At 36.0% G+C, this 15028-nt stretch overlaps 1 pseudogene; it reads right to left on the bottom strand.

The window, feature by feature from the left end:
• Positions 1–4427: 4427 nt before the first annotated feature.
• Positions 4428–13670, bottom strand: LOC119583078 (annotated as a pseudogene).
• Between the last annotated feature and the right edge of the window lie 1358 nt (positions 13671–15028).

A 15028-nucleotide genomic window follows, 5' to 3' on the forward strand; every position in this document is an offset into this window, starting at 1 on the left:
TTGTTCTTTGCTTTTCTTTCACTTTCTCATAGTTCTAGTAAACCTAATATTTTCTGTTAGTTTAGGAATTAGAGTGATTGCTGAACATTCCACTGATACCAAAACATGTTTATGAATATGCCTTTGCGCTGTCTACTACACAAATGAACAAAAAAGCATTGGCAGACATTTACATATGTGCCACAGCTACACACATATTCAGATGTGCACCACATATGATTTGGTGCATCTACACATTGCACTTGTATGCACATGCACCTACACATAGACATGTAAGAGAGATGGATAGTATATTTTATTTATTCTGTGTTTTTGCTTTGATTTTAATTCTTGGTTGTTTGTTCTTTTAAAGAACAAATAAAGGTCACTTAGTCCTAATTCAGTCATACTCCCCAAATTTAAATCCGTAAATCAATCACGGCACAGTAATAAATTAATGATTATAGACAGTACAGAACGCCACCAAGGAACTCGCCCGTGAGACTCAAGAAATTTAGTAGTGGGGCGTACATGTAGTTATGGTGTTAGTGGGTTTTCTTATAGAGTTGATGAGGAGTATATTCCTTTTGGGGAATTCAAAGTAACCAGTACCATTATGGATCTTGTGTTTCTTCTATATATGACTCTTGGAGCTACAGAAAGCAGAATTATAGTAAGTGAAGAGCTCATGGGTGAGTTTTTTTTATTATATGTATATATATATTAGTGTGTGTAAATGTATACAATATATATATATATATATATATATATATAATTAATATATATATATTATATATTTTATATATATATTTTATATAATATATGTATATATATATGTATATATATATGTATATATATATGTATATATATATATATATATATATATATATTATATATATATATATAATATATATTATATGTATGTATGTGTATACATATGTGTACACACACACACACAAAACACACACACACACACACACACACACACACCACACACCCCACACCCCACACACACACACACAACACACACACTATATACATATATACATATTGTAATTCATATTTTTTGTTAACCAGGTCTGAGGGCTTTTTTATGAAGAAGGTTCCAAAAGATAAAGAATATTTAAAATTACATTTTGTTTCATTGCATGGGGATCCTGTTTCTTCTATATATTGCATGAAGATATATTGTGTGGTGTAAAATGATTTATCAAGAATATACCAGTACAAATTTAGATTTTTTTTGCATGCTTGCTTCAGTTTTTTGTATATTAATTTTTAAAGGTTTGAATTCCTAGATATTTTTTCCTGCATTTTTCTCTCTCTCTCTCTCTCTTCTCTCTCTCTCACTCTCACTCTCTCTCTCTCTCCTCCTTTCTCCTCTCTCTCCATCTTTTCTCTCTCATCTCTCTCCTCTCTTCTCTCTCTCTCTCTCTCTCCCCCTTTTCTCCCTCTCTCCCTCTCTCCTCCCCTCCCCTCTCCCTCCCTACCCTCCCCCCCCTCCCTCCCCCCCTCCCACCCTCCCTCCCTCCCTCCCTCTCTCTCTCTCTCTCTCCTCTCCTTTTCTCTTCTCTCTCTCTCTCTCTCTCTCTGAAAGATGTAGTGTAATTTATGGGTAGAGTACTGAAATGTGTTGATAATGGGCTATAAAACAAATAATACTTGCTATGTACACAATGTTTAGTCTGATATAGATACTTTATTTACAGTATTTTTAAATCATTCAATATGTAGTATCTTTAACATCTATCCTTATCCTTGGCAAGGTTGTAGAGTCCTCCAAACGGGATCTCAGCTATGACATAAACTACAGGACTTACAAGAAATCCTTGAAAAGATCAGGGAGCAAAGACGACAGCTTTTAGAGCAACTGTTGTGGCTCACCAGAGGAGCTCCCTGCAGGAGACCCAGTATAAACCCAGATGAAGATGAAGGTGAATCTGATGAAGATGCTGGAGATCCCAGAGTAATTTCTGGGAAAGGGAGAACTGAAACTCATGTCAGAAATTAAAGGGAATGGTTTTCAACTGAAGGAGATGAAGATAAAGGAAAACCTAGGTCAGGAGAGGTGTCCCTATGGTCGGACAGCCACAGAAAGGCAAGGTTTTGCCGAGTGCAGAGACGTTACCAAGTTCCATTCCACTGTATTATCCCAGTGGTGGAATGGGAAGGAGGTCCATAAAAAGATACATATCAGACATCTATGAGCCAAGTTCAGCTCTAGAATCTAGTCAGGAGATATTGAGGTGAAAATAAGAATCAGTGATGACAGTAGTTTTGAAACAGACAGACCCACAATGCCTGTGATAAGTAATTTACCAGGCAAGTACCAGGAAAAATCTTCAAGCATTGGGAATGAAGCAAGCACAGAGTACTTGAGTTCCCCCTTTCACATCTCCCTCAAAAGGATAAGTCATGAAGACACAGTTGAAAATCTGAGAAGAATTACAGAACACAGACAGAAAATAGCCTCCCTCCTAGATAAACTACCTGTTAAGTCACATCAGAGGAGAGCAACTTCAGCACACCAACTAGTATGTACACTGAAAAACTGAAGGGAGAAGGTAGTGGGCAGAGACCCTTGAAGAAGAAGCAAAAAGTTTGAGCTAAAGAAGAAGGAGATTATTCAGCACTACATAAATGAGCTCTTGAAGATAAAAGGCGATGACTTGCTTCAGATATCAGCCTCTACTGTTGAAGGATCAGGGTTGACAATCAGCTGCATGTCTGCATTCCTTAAAGCCATGGAGAAAACTGGTGACGATTCCACCCTAAGTTCACCCTACCTGTCCTTAAACACATCGCTCTCCCTCTTTGCCTCGGTATTCAAGCACCAGCAGCTATAAGACATTGATGAAATCCCTGTGAGACTGAGCAGCTGTTCCTCCATTGATAAGAGAGACACACGAGACCATAGTCCGACCACTTACTCCAGCCACTGTTCAAAGGCTAGCTATGAGCCTCAGCGATACCACAACATGCCCAGCTTCCCCACTTCGCAAATCAGTGGTGATTCAAAAAAAAAAAGAATTTCAGCAGATCACCTTACAAACATGGATTATAAGCATTATACGATCCAAGGCATTTCAAAATTGATATGCTGGATGGCAACTCAGACCAAAGAGGATTTTCTCCAGAATTCATAGACCGCTCAATTCCACAGGGGAGGAAAAGTATAATACTGGTGGTTTGGTCCGGAACACTCACAAGAAAACACCCCAGCATATTGGCACAGATTCTCCCTGTGAAGAACAGAGCACAGATTCAGTGAAATTAGATGATGGAAATGCCTACGGAACTCAGTCAAGAAATTATGAGAAGGAACTGGAGATCCTAGAGAAGCTCAGCACATTACAGAAACTGAAGCAAGACATCCTGAAGGCCCAGAGCACTGTGGTTAAAGTTGGGAGTGAGCTGTATGTGAGTCAAAAAGCAGAAAGTAGGATGCCACAGTCAAGTGACCCAGAGACTACAGCTGCCGAAACTTCTCATTGCAGCAGGCCAAAAATATTCGAGAAAAGTAACATTTAGGTGAGTAGACTCCAATGTTTAATAACACATTTTAAAGTGGTTTGTGTGTGACATGATATTTATTTTCCTATAATTTTAAGATTTAATATAACTGCTTTGCAGGTACTTGTCTTCTTTTTAGTGTGATATTGGGATTATATCTATAATACCGAGGACTCATGTTGCCTTGAATTTGGGCTTTCATTATTTAAGTCAACAAGGAATGTAATATTTATCATGATTTGGCTTTAATTCTACCCTGTCCTTAGCAGATTCATATATCATATTTCCCACTGTTTTCAGAGAAACTCAGCTAAAGAAAGCTTGAGTATAATCTATGAGGATATTCTTTATGTCAGATTATGTGAAAAAAAGCAAGTCAGTGAGCTACCAAACTCCATCAAGAGAGTACGAGTCATCACCAGAGGATCATCGAGGGGGAAAGCCTCATGCGAGACATTTTTCTAGAGACAAGAGTGCCAGCAAGGTCGACTCCTCTCACTTAGAATATACAGCCTCACCCTATGGACCTGCACCAAGGCAAAAAAGTTACGCAAGTCTTTCTGGGCAAGAAAGTGAGGGCAGCAGGAATAGTCAACTAGATTCTAAGTCATGCAGAGGTCTAGATTTGGGTGAACATGGGTCCCCAAAGCCCATTCCAACTTTCAGCACCGAATCCACATTCCTACGATGCTAAAGGGATGAATGCCAAGAGGTTTATTAACAGTGGTTCTGCAATGCCCCTTCCCCCTTCCAACCGGGAAAGAGAGGCAGTCAAGTTTCTCTGAGGAGCCTGAGCAGGAGAACCTCAGTACCTTTGACCACACAACTAGTAGTTCGGTCTTTACCCCCCTCGGCCCAGAAAACACCCTTTACATCAACATCAGCATTTTTAACCCCCTAAATGATCCAACAATCAAAGAGAGGACCAACTTCCATTAAAAAGGCAGATGATTTAACAGAACTGGAGACATCAGGACAGTCACAGGGGGGCCCCTAGTCTGTCCGCAAGGGGTCATCTGATTCTGTTTATTCGATGCCAGATATGACTGAGGTTCTGAAAAAAGTTTGGGCTGGACTGGGCTGAGAGCATGATGAAGAAAAAAGGAGAAGTCAGAGAAGCGATCGTCGTCGGAAAATTCCTTTTGTGATTAAGAAGTGCTATTTTAGAGCACTGTGGAAGTAGATATGTATTAGAGTGCATATTTTTATTTGTTTTGTTAATATGCTGATTTTTTTTCTTTATGGAGAATTTAAAGGATATAGGTAAATATATAATAAACCTTTTAATCTATTTTTAGGGTATTAATTTTCCAGGGAGATGAGTGAGGAGGTTCCTGTATTACATCTTGTATGTTATTAAAGGTTTTAAAAAAGCATACAGTATTGTAAAATACTAGGAAATCATTTAAGAAATGCTAGGGTGTCTGATAAGAAGCGAGACTCAGGACAAAAGTATTTTCTCTTTTGAAATATGAATAAATTTCTTTATTTCCAATCTTTTTATTATTTTCTCAGGTAAAGAATACCTGAGAAAATGGATTGAACTGATCAGACATTTAGCAAATCTTACTTTCAGTTTCATTAATGCCAATTCTCGTAGATATAAAATTGATATGTAAATTTACTTGCCTTCCTCTTGAGGAATTATTCTCTCTCATTCACACCTTTTCTATTTTTACTGTGTTTTTCAATCCATGAGGAATACCAAGAGAGTGAATCTAAAAGAATGTAAATTCCAAACATTCAGGGATGATGTTGACATTTCCGATTAATTGTAGACTTTCATGAAAGGAACCTGAATAATATTATCCGAAGAAATTTTATAGGGTTACCATTTTTTTTTTTTTCCATATCTTAAAAATATTTTTTATTTATTTACTACCTATTTTAAGAGTGAGTTAAGAGGACATGGAGAAAGAGAGACCAAAATACTCAGTGAATTGTTACAAATACTTGTACATAAAGTTTGCCCTAACCACACACCCAAAGGGACATAATCAATATAAGTAAAAACTGTTTATATTTTATTTCTTGTCTTTACACAGCAAGAAAATAATTAAAAAGTTTCACATCTTACAAATAAATATTAAATCTAAATATTATTACCCAAAACCACTTACTCTAGAACTATCTCTTTTTTTGCTGTAATAAAATTGATATTAAAGTTTTTTAACAAAAAAAAAGAAAAAAAAAAGAAAAAAAACAGAGTTAAGTTCCCTGATCATTTCCTGTAGCAGAATTAAAAAACCATCTCTGTCAATTGCCTCTATTTCATTCCTATCTTTCAATCTTCCAATAATATTTCTCCCTTTCCTGAAGACTTTCCATCAAGTTCTTGCATCACACAAACTAGAATAAACCGATTCGTCTTCCCTTTTTCTCTTTGATGTTTAAATTCCTCTGGCAAATTATTCTTTCCTTTTGATAATAACGAACTTGCTGACGTTTTCTCGGCTATTAACGATTCTTCAATTGGTACATATTTCTTCTGGTGAGTGCCGTTTTTTTGACTGCAAAAATATGATATTTTGGTGCTGTAGTAGATACACACTGCATGCGGGGGATAAAGTGTGTACTTCTTGTTGCAAGTATTTTGTAACTTTCCCTTGTAAAGTCTCTTCCCCACTTTTGAAGACATGAAGGCAACACCCGGGAATGCAAAAGATGAAATCACTATCAGATTTTGGATGGTAGAGAAAAGATGAAAGAAAAATTATAATAGTAAAAATAATGTTAACTGTAATTACAAGAACAATATATTATCAATATGAAAACAAACATAGTATTATATTTAACTACACAAAAACCCAAAAACCCCATGTCCCATTACAAACACATGTAATGTGTAATATAGTCAATCCTCTAAAGGTATACGCCCCTACTAAATCTTCTTTTACTTTTTATAAAATCATTAATGGACTGAATCTCCACAGTAGGTTTAAAAATATACTATTGATGACTATTACAATATTACTAATAGTAAAAACATGATGATTTCTGTTAAATCACTCTAATACTTACATTTTCATGCACTGAATGTTGACCAAATGCAACAAAGGCATCTAAAGCACACTGGTACACAATGGGTTTTTTGCTCTGCAACACTTTATGCAACCCATCTATAGGAAATAAATAGTAAACAGAAAATAAATACATATAAATATCTTGGAGTCAACATTTCTATTACCAAAATAAATGACAATGTACAAATTCTTTAAAACAAAGCCTCTACACAGAATATTAAACCACACATGGAAATTATAACATGTTTCTCCAGATCATGATCATAATATATATTGCTCTGGACAAGCACAAACAAGGAATTAATAGGAATCAAACTACATACCAGAAACACAGTCTAAGATATTTGCAACTTCTGAAGATGATCTTTTAACAGGCTGCAATGCCCAGCTGCAGCCACAACAAGCAACAGAACCCAAACATGTGAAGCCACTGGACTTTCTTTACAGAAAGATATGATTACAAGATAAAATGAGAAAATTTTCAAAAATAGTCAAAGAATGTTTCATGTGCTATATATATATATCCCTATACAGTTTCAATACTCATCTAAAATTTCATTTTCTGCATTTCTTAAATACACAAAGGCTACCTGCAGAAGCTGATCATTAAGTAATGATTTAGACTGAGCTCGAGTTATCAATAGGCTGAAGCCCCAAATCAACCGCTGAACAGCCAATATAATCCCTGAACCTCAAATACGTTGCTAACAGTTTTAATTTCATCGTGTCCCTAATGTATAATACTAAAACTCCATAATCAGTCATCTATAACAAACAAGTAAAGACATTATTAAGAACAGATCCTCGATAACCTGGTCCACAGTTGTGCTAGATCCTTATACATTCAACAAAAATAACCGCATCCTTCTCGTCTGTTGAGGAAGTCAGCAGCTTCGGGATTTTGTTCAGCTTAACCACTGCAATTATATATATCAACTTGTTAAAAGTGTTGAAAGAGTTTACTTATAAATCTATATGGACAATAGTAACAGATGACAGGACAATCACCTTTTCACTTTTATTTTTTCTCTCATTATTTTTTTATTATTATTTATTTTTTTTTATTTATTTTTTTTTTTTGATTACTAATCATAACCTGCAAAACTTTATAGCCATGTGATCTCTTAAAAAAAAAACAAAAAAAAAAACTGGTTCTACTTACAAGATCGAAACATTATCTTCTGAGCATTTTTTGAAACACTGCTTTGAGTCTGAGAGCAACTATTAGAAGATTCTCCCTAACATCTTTTGTTTTGGTCTGCCTTGCATTCTCTTTCACCACACAGGAAAGACTAACTTCATGCCCTTGCTTTGATACAATCCTGGAGAAAAAGGTGGAGAAATAGAAACCCAATGCAGTGGGGACATGTTCTGACCACTGGGTTTAGCTTTTTACTAATTTTGTTTTAACATGCAGATGCTTCACAAAATTTAGTCCCCAGAAGTCAATTAGTATTTTGATCTGATTTCTCCATTTTTAATTTTTTTTTTTTTTTTGAGGGAAAATAAATTTCTATTCTGTTACTATTATTACTATTACAATGCCATTATATTGCCAGTACAAGTTTATATTATAAACTGACAAAATAGTAAAAGGGGAAAAATACACTTTCTCCACTAGAAGTCATGGATTGTGCAAAAAATAGTAGTTAGGTATGCCCTTAGTAACCGTTTTCCATGGAATTTCTATGTGAAATACATCAATAAAAATAATTAATAAAAATCACAGGCACAATCTTTTATATACACTGCACCACCATAGGTCATGGATTAACAAAGAAATTCTTTTACTGTATGGTAATGTGCTGCTAAAATCAGCCCAAACATATCATTCACTTCTGATTTTTAAAAACCAATTTTAAAGTGTCCTATTCTGTTTTCCCTTCAACATGTTACACATATCTTGACCATACATACATTACCATTATGATTTACCTGATGATAGGAGAAATAATCAACCTTACAGTTGCAGAAAGCTTGGAAATAAGGCCTTGTGAAAGTGAAGTTTAGTACCAACTGCTGGTGTGAATGAAGTGGGGCATGAGGTAAAATTTCAGCAAGTACCAGCAGTGTTCTACACAGCTCACTTGTTCCATACCTGCTGGGAAATCATCGATCAACTTTTTTTTGAAAATAGGAGGCAAATATTATTATTAAATAATATTTCAGAATTCCCCCTCAAAATTCTCATAAAAAAAAAAAAAAATCCCCACTGGCCACACAACCACCAAATATCAGCACCATTTAGCAGGCCAAGTTTGTCCAACACAACAGCCATTTTATAAGGACTGCTCCAAAGGGTTCAAACTCTCAGGGTCTAAAACAGGCAAGTGAACAAAAGTGTGTTAGGACATGTTCATAGAGCGTTACGTGCAAGGGGTTTTCCTCACACATACACTGCTATCTTGCATGGGTACGAAAATGAAGCATGCCTGAATTAAAAGGAGGTTCAACTTCATAGTGTCTTTTTCTCATAATTAACCAAAGATTGGAGTTAAAAAAAATATATAATATATATTAATATAAAATTGTGTCCAAGCTTCATATCACACTGAATTGGAATAAAAGTGACTCAACACTCGTAACATACTTTTTCACAGGGCAAAGGAAAAAGAGTTTTAAAAAATAAACTTCAAGACACTTGGATAACTAACCGTAAATTGGGAAATCAATCTACACACTAAGAAAACATTTTTAATGACAGGGTAGCTAACTGTGTTGCACTGGAGATTAATGCCCCAAGTCAGGTATATGTCTAAAATTATAGACTGGCAAAATGAAAACAGACCCAAAGTTCATTAATTTTATTAATGCTTATACACTTAGTGTTCAACTTAACAAATTTTTTCAAGTGAAGTGGCTAATTATGCACATAAATCTGCTATAAGAAATAGATTCAGAAGGGGGGGGGGAGAGGGACTGAAATGACCCACGGAAAGGAAAAAATTTGGGCCCCTCGGTATATGACATACTTTCTGAAATTGCCTGGAATATCCCGTCAACAAGAGCTTCGAAGTGGAGTGCAATAGCAGGCAGAGTGGGAAGCTCAGAGCAATCAGCAAAAAGATATAACTTCCCAATCACCCATTTCCTCTGCCTAATCTGTTTTTTTCATCGCCTAGTCTATTACAACCTGAAACAAATTGGTGTTTTTAAATTTAGTTCATTAAAAGGAAGAAAAAAAGGACAAAAAGATGAAAAAATCTTTGTAAAAACATTCCTTATTCCCTTAAACTTCTTCTTATCCTCGTACTGAATCATGCCTTCTTCCCTATGAGTTTCAAGCAGTCACAATCTACCCTTTCATAACGGCTAAAGGTGGAAACCTTATGATTCAAGGTCCTTTAAGCCATGAAAAGTAATGATCCATAATCACTATCCCACCCTGACACTTATCCTGTTTGAAACGTGTATTCTTATGTAACCCATAAATTGTAGTGATCCACTAAAAATCTAGTGGGTTATTGCAAAGAGGAGGAAGGAGGAGCAGAAGAGGAGGAGGAGGAAGAAGAAGAAGAAGAAGAAGAAGAAAAGAAGAAGAAGAAGAAGAAGAAAAGAAGAAGAAGAAGAAGAAGAAGAAAAAGAAAGAAGAGAAAAAGAAAAAAAGAAAAAGAAGAAAACCCAAAAAGAAAAGAAGAAAAGAAAGGGAACAGAGAGGGCATGAGGGAAAGAAGGGGGAACAATACAGGTCCTAAATCTGCTTACCTTAACCCAAAATCCACATCATCCCTAAGATGGGACAAGAGAGGCTCAACCCCAATGGCCACCTGCCTCTCCATGCAGTCTTTATCCCCCTCGGGGAAACTTTTGTAAAATGAGATTTTCAGGAAAGAACCTGTTTCAAAATGGCAGTTGATTATTTTCTTAATACTACAGGCATTGGAATGGAATGGAATGTCAAAAGACTAGATATACAATAAAACTGCTTAATGCTACCTGAATCCATTAATTATTTTGTGGAAAAAAAAAAAAAAAAAAATCAATATAGACACAACAAAATTTCAATACTTACAAACCAAAAAATACTAATTATACCTATAAACAACACTAGGAGTTTTTCCCAGGTCTCGATAGCTGGTTTTGGTACCCCTTGAATTTCCCCGCACAGTGAAATACATCTTCATACAAAAACTTGTCATCTTGATTATACGCTGAGTAACCTTAAGATCTTCGTTCTGTCAAGTTCATTTTCGTTAATCAAAAGTTTAAACCTGATATAAACTTAATCAAGAACATTACTAATTACTTTGGAATTAAAAATATAATGTTTCCTTATTCTCCCGTTTTAAATAAGGGAAAAATTAAAAAGGGTATGAAATATAGAAGGATTTTATGTTTAGTCTTTTAATTTCTCTATAATTTTTTTTTTTGTTTTTTTTTTTTTTTTTTTTTTTTTTTATAAAATATATTTTTGGATACCTTCCTTTCTTCTTAATAAAAAATAACATGGCTACTAGAACAAACACAGCAAACCCAAACACAATCACAATCCAAAATCACCATTTTTTATTCTGGACTGAAAAAACCTGTCACCATACAACCGTCTAAGATCTCCTTTATTAGAGAAGCAATCGCAAAGGGGGGATATCCAGTTCTGTTATTTAATGCCATGATACTGCTGGATGAAGGAGACGTAACGCTCGCCACAAAACCCCCACACAGGCACGGGCTTCTGACAACTGTGACTGCACGATGCTGTCAATGTAAAATGTTCGCAGACTGGAAGAAGGATAGGTATTTAGATGATCATCAACAATCAAATTGGAAATGTAATACTTTCAAATAATTATTCAGGCAACAAAAGAAAGGGGAAACCAAAATTTCAGATTGTATTAAACCTATAGGAATTTTTCTTAGAGGACAAAAGAAGAGGTAAGGAAGAAAAAAAAGGACGAAAGGGGAGGAAGTAATCGGAAAGGATGGGGAAAAAAGAGGGGAGGAGGATCAGAAGAAAAAAAGAGAAAGGAAGAAGAGAAGAAGGATGTGATATGAAAAAAAGACAAAGTATCAAAAAAGCATTTAAAAACCCCAAAAAATCGCCCCCCGGCATAACTTACCATCATCAAAATATTTATATCATCGTACGTATCAAATACAAGCTTAAAGGGAATATCCCGAGAATGACCGAGAGGTCCACATCTGCCCAAAGAGAGATTCAACGCTCACCCCACTGCTCTTGCTGGTCCCCATAGATGGTCCCACTAGAGAGAAATAATAAAGATCACAATGAGATACAAACAATGTAATAAAAAATATACTTTAAAATACTGATGATACATAATATTACAATAATGACAACACTCATTAAAATATCAATATTAATCATTTCTATCTACACAGGTTATTTACATATAATCTTTCCCTGATTTGAAAACACACCCCCACACCACACACACCACACACACACAAAACCCCACACACACACACACACACACACACACACAAACCCCACACACTCTAACTCATTTACTAAACTCACACACCCCACTCACTCTCAACTTCTCTAAAATATCTATAGAGCAAATTTCAAAACATACCACCTTACACCGACCTATCTTTGCAGTGCTTCAGAGAGCCTTTACACATGCCAACACAAAACTTTAGGAAGTTGTTCACATTTTTCACAACACTTCCTCTGCTTGCAAACAGGGGAAATGCACCATCAGCTCACAACTCTCTTGATCAGGATACTTGCTGAAAAGGAAGAAAAGAAGAAGAAAAAAAAAGAATATAAGAATAATAGCATGATATATTCCAATGTTTACAGACACCTGAAATAAGTTTTCAAACCTTTTCAATTGTAACTTTAAATTGCTGTATTCCTCAAAATACATCTGCTTGAAATCTGATATTACAGACGGCTTCAATCCTAAGACCAACCTGATGTGGCACCTCTCAAGCACTCTCCCTGGCTTTACAACCCCTGCCTTGTATACTTAAATTGAGATAAAGGTTGGAGACTGACTCTTTATTAATGATAAGGCTTTCACTTTGCCATAATTGTGAGGTAGGGGGCTTGAGGGGAAAAATGCACGGGCCAATGCGAAGCCAGCAACAGGTGCACTGACCTGTCTAAACTTTTCAAAGTAAGTTTGATTATAGGTTGTCATCTAATTTCTCACGAAGTCAAATTTACAGGCAACCGATAATCATAGTGAAAAGTATTATTAAGTATCATCATAAAGAATAGAGACTTCTGTCGTTTAATTTACTTCCAAGTCACTCATAAATCTAAGAGAGAGAGGAAGAGAGAGAATAAATGAATCGAATATACCTGAAGGAGTCTGCTGGGCACGTCCTCGCTAACCTTCGCCTCCTGCTCGCACTCGTGCACAAAGGCGTCAAAGAACGACCCGAGGGCTGGCAGAGTGGCGTCCAGGAGGGAGAAGGACTCCTCTACTTGGAGGTGGGGAGGAAGGAGCCAGGACGAACCTGGCCACCTGCACCCCCTCCTCGGCGGGGGGGCCCCTTTTCGCAGGAAGTCGTGGGGGAGTTAAGGGTTTATCCTAGGATTTGTTATGAAGGATGGGACAAGAAGAGAGTGGGAGTAGACAGAACAGGAGGATGAATGGATAAAAATTCAGGAAGATTGTGAGCGATGGAAAGAAAGGAGATGAGACGTGTGAGAAGTAGATGGGAAGAGGAATAACGATTCGAAGAACGGCAAAATAAGAGGTTTAATTATTTTAGGGGAGAAGAAGAGAGAGAGAGAGAGAAGAGAAAAGAGAGGAGGAGAGAGAGAGAGAGAGAGAGAGAGAGAGAGAGAGAGAGAGAGAGAGAGAGAGAGAGGGGAGACGGGGAAAAGAGAGAGAGGGAGAGAGAAGGAGAGAGGAGGAGAGAGAGAGGGAGAAAAGAGAGAGATGAGAGGAGGAAAAGGAGAAAACAACATCCCCCCCCCAAAAAAAAAACAAAAAAAAAAAAAAAAAAACATGGACAGGCACACTGTATGAGCATCACCCACACCAACCCTGATAAAACAACATACGTACAAAAGACCACAACCCCCCCAAACAAGAGAGAATAAAAAAAGGATATTTTAACGACGGGCAATGTTCCGTGGAGCTTTTTGGCCGTCTGTTCCTCGGTCCATGCGCTGCCTCGGCCAATACGTCCATCACGCTCCTCCTCATCCAGGGGGGACTTCTGCGACCCCATTGCGTCTGAAAAGGGGAAAAAGGGGAACAGACTTTGCAGTTTTCTTTTGGTTTTTGCTTATGAGAAATATACAATATTCGAGTTTCATTTTCACTCAAATAGTTTAAAACAGTGATGGTGAGATATGGTATGTGTGTTGTGGGCATTTATCATCGGATTTATAAGCGATTATGTGGTTGTGTGTGATTTGATGAATTGAGGGAGGAATGAGATTCAATCTGCAACCTTAAAAAGAAAAAAAAAAAGAGAAAAATAAAACAATGCTTTATAACTTTCGTAAAATTTCATACCCGACTAAATAACGTATTTCCATCCTTTATGTCCATTAAATGAGGACGACACCTAATTAAATTCCTATAAAACTATCAAACGCATTATAATAATGATAATTGGGGTACTAAAGGAGGTTTTGGGAGGCAAAAAAAGGGGAAAATAACATACTTCACGGGATTTCAATTGAAAATTTTGCTTCAGAAACTTTCCCCCGGTGTAAACCAAATGTCAAATGAGGAATACAATTCCTTAAAATATATCTTAAACTTATGTACAAATTATGTAAAACGATGTGGTTATTTATAAGCAAGGTATTTGAAAATATAATTCTTAATATTTTAATTAATAAGGTCAGTAATTCAGATACCCATTTGACCTTTGGTGAAGTAAAATGTCAGTATTCTACAATTGTTATTTCAGTGACGTTATATAAAAGTTAATGTTTCGTGAAAAAAAAAAAAAATATTCAGATAAAATTTCTTTTCGGGTTGAGCATAAAAATAGTTTAAAACATTTGGCAAAATTAAAGAGGTATAACGAACACTTTTTATTTTAATAAATATTTGCTAGAATACTGTTTAAAAAAATATAATAAAAGCAAGTAAATTCTATAAATTCGAACTTGAATATATCATCAAAGCAGTTTTTGGGCGGGAGAAGTTTATTACAATAATATCAAATAGACTAGTTACCCCTTGCTAGTAAAAAACAACGGGAAAAACCAACATTACCTCTCTCTCTTCATTCTTCCTTATAAAAAGTACTTCCAGAGCCGGGGTAATTGAGAAATGCCATTACTCAACTCACCAAGATTCATTGTTATTAGATTTGGAAGCAGAATTGCATAAAACGTTGGTTAGACGGATTTAATGAGGTAATTTACTTGCCTCTACACTGGACTGTCTCAGATTTCAAAATCTTTCCTCATTTTCGTAACAAGCATCTCGATATCGTTATGAATTTGTGGGTATTTATAGGGGATAAACCCTTTTATCTGATCTCTTTTAAATTTTTGGGGCATTTTTTTTCTTTTTTTATGAAATTTTTAGCTTCGTTGCAAGGTAGCTATTCGAATCCCTTGCATA

This window comes from Penaeus monodon, chromosome 16 (genome assembly GCF_015228065.2).
Source record: "Penaeus monodon isolate SGIC_2016 chromosome 16, NSTDA_Pmon_1, whole genome shotgun sequence".
Taxonomy (NCBI): domain Eukaryota; kingdom Metazoa; phylum Arthropoda; class Malacostraca; order Decapoda; family Penaeidae; genus Penaeus; species Penaeus monodon.